A 6,083-nucleotide genomic window follows, 5' to 3' on the forward strand; every position below is an offset into this window, starting at 1 on the left:
CTTACTTGAGATATGAATTTGTTAAGAGGGAAGAGTAGTGAGAGTGAGAGGCAATGTGGTGAGTGAGAGTGAGAGGCAATGTGGTGAGTGAGGCAGTGAGTTAGTGAGGCTGAGTGTTATGAGTGAGAGAGTGAGGGCTGATTTTGTGTTTATAAAATTTTGTAGACTGATGCGTCTGTGTTTATAAAATTTTCCCTAGCAGAACTCGAGTCTATAATACTCGAGTTCTATGCAAATTTTTAAAAAACATCGAGTTTCTAATACTCGATATCTATGAGTATAAAATGTTTTTTCTTTAAAAAAATCGAGTCTCTAAGATTCGATTTTTATTTTGTAGAAATCGAGTCTTTAAGACTCGAGATCTATGTGGCATTTAGTCCAGATCAGTAGCTGCACAGCAAATGCAAAGCGAGTTTTGAACAGTCGAGATTTATACAGCATCTCGAGTTTCTAAAACTTGAGATGCTATTTTCCTTAATCATTACAAACGTTGCTTAACTTACTCATTTGGTTTTCCATGTCTCAGAATCAAAATCTTCTGGTCGAGGTGGAAAGAGATTCCATGGAAAATGGATTCTTGAGAAACAAACAGGAAAGCAAAATTCCAATTCCAAGCGATAAAAAGAAGAAGAAGAAAAAGTGAGAGTGAGTTAATATTATTAGGTAGTGTTTTTTGGATGTCTTCGTCGTCGTTTTGGGATTCCATTGCCGTTTTGTGAAAGCTAAAAGCTTTGGTTTCTTTGTCGCCCTAAATCAATCTATGAGAACAATGCTCTCTGTCTTTCTCTTTCAGTTTTATGTATCGATTTTCTTAACAGGTGTTGGCCCCTGGGTCCTAACTGTATAGGAAATGGGCAAAAAATTACTTTTTCAGCTTTGGTTAATGTAAGACATGTAACTTGGTTTTTGTAATAATCATAGGACAAAAATGTTCCACACACTTTTAACACATTTCTCACCATTTTACTTTTTATTTTCTACCCAAATTTACTCTTCAGTTGTGTTTAGATATAGGGGCGGCGCTGTAGCCTATTCAGGGGGTTCAAATGAACCCCCTGACTTCAAAAATAAAATAAAATTATATATATAAAATATTTTTTTTGTTAGGTTAATACTTTAATTTATTCTTAAAAATATACTTTTGCACCCCCGACTTAAATTTTGCACACCCTTGTTATAAGTATTTCCGACTCTAAAATTAAAGAGTGAGTGATTGTGAATTGGAAGTGTAATTTTTTTTTTATAAGTTTATATTATATTTGTGTGAGTGTGTCTTATATTGATTGTGTATATTACATTTTATTATAATGTTATTTATATACATTATGATGTGTGTGTACAACATAAATATAATATAACTTTATATAATTTAATAATTAGAAAATAAAAAAGGGTTTTTGACATGCATGTATATTGTTTTCATGTTATAATAACTTTTTTTTATAAAGTTAGTAAAATTCAAGAAAACAATTGTAAAGTTAGTGATTGTTCAAGTATTTGATTAGTTAAGTAGACACATAGTGTATAATTTTATGTATAAATGAGTGTGATTGTGTGCGTCAATAATTAATATGGAGTCAATGAGTTGAGATTAATCATTTAGTATAAAATCTTTTTATAAAAACAAAGTCAAATAGATAATAACAACTTTATAAAGATAAAAATGTTAGACAAACTTTGAAAACTTGTAGAATAAAATTGTAAAACTTCACGCATTATTATTATATTTTTTGTCAATAACTCAATATATTCAAGTTCCTTTTTTATTAAGAGTTTTTAATGAACCCCCTGAAAAAAATTTCTAGAGCCACCACTGTTTAGATACCGCTTATTTTGCAAAAAATTGAAAACTAAAAACTGAAAATACTGTAGCAAAATAATTTTTAAATGTGTGAATAGTGCCGTGGAACCCATTTGTAATGAAAATTTTGTTGAAAAAGAGATTTGTGAGTCTCGTGAATAGTGCACGGGACTCACTAGAAGTGCATTGCCTTTGCTGAAACGTGCTTTAAAGAAAACGCAAACGCAAGATAGTGCTTTTTAGCACTATCCAAACGCACAATTCATCTCCTTTCACTTTACCAATATCAAACTCACTTTCATTTACTTTACCATTATCAAACCCACTTCCCAATAAAAAAAAAGAAAAAGAAAGAAAAAGAGATGAGGAAAAGTTCAAATATTCAATGAAGGATTAAGCAATTATTTTGCGAGGTACAATAATTTTATTTTATTAAATTTATATTTATTTTTAAATATATTTGAATATGAGGTTAGTCTTTTTTTATTTGTATCATTTTTTTTTCATTTATCCTAAAATATGATGTGGATTGTTTTAATCTTGTTTTAATATAGCACCAATAGATGAGAATTTAGTTATAAGTGAGACTCATCAAGTTGTTAAAAGGAATTGTTTTAACTTAAATGAATTACTTCAAGAATGAACTATTATTTTATTTTATTTGTATCATTTTTTTTTCATTTATCCTAAAATATGATATTGAATATTGATTGTTTTAATCTTGTTTTAATGTAGCATAAATGGTTGCAAGTGAGACTCATCAACTTGTTCCGCTGAATTACTTTGACTTAAATGAACTACCTCAAGAAGGTACTATTATTATTATTATTTTGTAATCCATATATTTCATTTAACGTATAATATGATATTGATTTTTTTTTTTTAAATTCTTGTTTTAATGTAGCACAAATTGATGATGATTTAATTGCAAGTGAGATTCATGGAAGTGTTTCAAGGAATTGTGTTGAGTTAAATGAGCTTCTGAATGATGGAAAAAATAATAACACATGTAGAGGGGAAATAATTGATTGAAATGAATGTCCAATAGATGAGATGGGGAGTTATTGAAGAATATGAGGATATAAATTCAATAGAAAGTGAATTTGAGCCTTTTGTTGGTCAATGTTTTCTTAGTGAAGAAGAAGTTTTCATTTTCTCTAAAAACTATGCAAATCGAAATGGTTTTACAATTCGAAAAGATCGTTTGAAGGAAAAAAAAATGAAGAAATTGGAAGACGTAATTTCTTTTGTCATCAGGAAGGTAGGCAACCAAAAAAAATGGTGGATCCATCTAAGGAGCAACGAAATAGGATGTCTTTAATATGTGGATGCAAAGCTCGTCTAACTATTGTATTGTGAAAGTCAATAGACATTTTTCCGAAAGAATGACATGTCACTATTTTTAATGTAGATCACAATCATGAATTGTTGTCCTCTTCAACTGTACGATTTCTTCTAGCCAATCGAGTTATCACTGAAGATGATAAAAATTGCATTCTCTTATACAAAGAGCTGGACTTTCAGTTAGAGAAATAATACGTGTTATGGAACTTAAGAAAAATGTGAAACATGGACATCTTCCATTTTTCTAAAGGGATATTTGTAATCTTTAAGTGAAAATGAGAAAGATGCATGCTGTAAATGATGCTATGGAGCTCTTACAATTTTGTAAAGTTGCTAAAGAAAGGAATTCTAAATTTCAATATGCATTCACAACTGATGAAAAGAAAAGGTTAGAGCATATTTTTTGGTCTCACCCTCATAGTTTTGATTGGTACCAAAAATATGCATTCTCGTGTTTGTTTGTTTGTTTGTTTGTTTTTTTTTTTTTTTTGAGAATAGTATGGCATTGTACTTAAATGTTTGATTAGCTAAGTACTCTTATTGATTTTGACTAGCTGTGATCATGATATTTTAAATTATACTAATTATTGTTAAATATTCTTGAAGAATGAGCAGCAAAACAAAAAATCTTTTCATTATATTTGCTAACATGTAGAGTAGTAGAAGTGTTAACTATATATAAATTTCTTGTGTATACAACCAAAACAAATTCTATAAATTACAAAAATATAAGTATCTAGACTGTAATGTAAATGTAAAAGTTTACCTATAAATTACCAGCCATAGCCATTGTAATGTTACTTATTATTTTAGGCTTTGTTGATAATATTTAGATAGATACAATTGTAGGTTGTAGTTGTATGGCACCAACCAACTAAATTTACTTCTCAAAGATGAAAACCAACTAAATTTGATCTCTTTTTGAATTCACTACATGTAAAAATAAGGATTAGATGGATCAGATGAAGAATTTGGATTATAATACACTACACTTAAAAATTAAGAATTAGATGGATTAGATAAAGAATTTGGATTGTAATCAAATTAATATTTTTATCAACTTAGAAATTATAGTAGATGGATTAGATGAAGAATTTGGATTGTAATCAAATTATGAATTATATGATATATATATATATATATAAGTCTAATATTTGTCTAATGGAATTTTATAACAGACTTTTTATTTTTTATTTTTATTTATAATACACAAACGTCAAGTATATTTGATTGTTACGAAACCTATTACATCTGAGCATATAAGCACTAAGCAGTACTAGTGGTGGCAAAATTTGACATGACCTGCAAACCCGACACGATTAACCTGTTTATAAACAAGTCATGGGTTGAGGTTAAACGGGTTCGGATCATATTTGGATTGACACGGCTAACCCGTTTAATAAACAGGTCATGTTCGTGTTCAACATGCGAACTTATCTGACCTGTTTAGCTTATAAAGTTATTAGTTATTTTGATATTATTGCTTCATTAATGGTTTTTTTTTAATATGTTTATTACTATATTTATAGTTATAATTGTATTTTAATTTTAGATATATGGAAATTGATAAAAATTATATATGTTAGGTAAGACCTATTAATCAAATAGATTATTAAATGGATCATTTGTATTGACCTTTACATGACTTGTTAATTAAATGAATTAAATGTGCCGGGTTGGGTTGACCTATTTAATAAATAGGTTGTGTTCGGGTTGAGGATTCTTGACACGTTTACTAAACAGGTCGGATTCAGGTCAACCTATATAGCTGAATACCCATGGCTCAACACGACATGAACCCGGCCCACGAACACGAATCGCACCTCGTTGCAGTACCCCATATCACCACATTATGATTTGTCACTGCATTAATTGCAATTTTTTTTTTGAGGAGCATTAATTACAAATTGAGACCATATGCATTGTTTTTCTGGGACACAAACATCTCAAAGCTCAATCCATAGATGCGAATGTTTGGAACGTTGCAACCTTAAACAAAAAGTCTAAGGTTAATATAATTTTATTTCATTTTGAATACATAATCCTTAAAGGAAATTGCATGGAGACATATTAAGCACAGCAAGTGTAATTCAACTATAATCAAATTAAGATTTGTATCATGTGAAGCAACTTTTATTTAGTTCTTTAAGATTTTTATCTATTTAGAAATTATAGGAGAAGAAAAATTATATATATATATATATATTTTTTTTTTTCTTAAAATCTAAAAATTTAAAAAATTTATAATTTGGTGAAGTCACTTGGCATAACCATTGTGTCTAAACCTAACTTTTATTATATATAATATGATATAAGGGATTATCGTTTCTTTCATAATTTTTTTTTTTGCTGCGTAATTGCGGGGGATAGAACCCCCGAGCTGAAGGTTACCAAAGGAACCGGGTGCCACTAGGCTACAAGGCCCAATGGCTTATTCTTCTTCTTCTTCTTCCTTTTTTTATTTTTTATTTTTTATTTTAATATCAGGCTTTTAATACTTAATTATATTTTGGCATTAGTAACACCATGAAACATATATCTGTCATAGTCTCATCAATCACTATATTCAATTATATATTTTTATTAAATAAAAGGTTTTCTTTATACCCTTACCCAACACCTACCCACGTATGACCCTTTGTTTTATTTTCTTTTTTCCTTTATTTTCTCATCTTCCAATTTCTTCACAAATATCCACTTTCTTCATCTCCTTTATTTGCTTTCCTCCACACCTTTATCTTCTTTCTTCTTCTACATTTCTCCATTTTCCTTCATGCACACACATCTTCAAAGAACCCACTCTCTCAAATTTCTCATCCATCCTCTTACCTACCAATTGAAAAGCATTAAGAGTTAATTTTTCTCAATTTCACCCAAGACCAACTCCTCTCTCACTCTATAACCCCAAAACCAAATTGGAATTGAAGTTAGATGGATG

Source organism: Quercus suber, unplaced genomic scaffold (genome assembly GCF_002906115.3).
Source record: "Quercus suber isolate HL8 unplaced genomic scaffold, Cork oak 2.0 scaffold_381, whole genome shotgun sequence".
Taxonomy (NCBI): Eukaryota; Viridiplantae; Streptophyta; class Magnoliopsida; order Fagales; family Fagaceae; genus Quercus; species Quercus suber.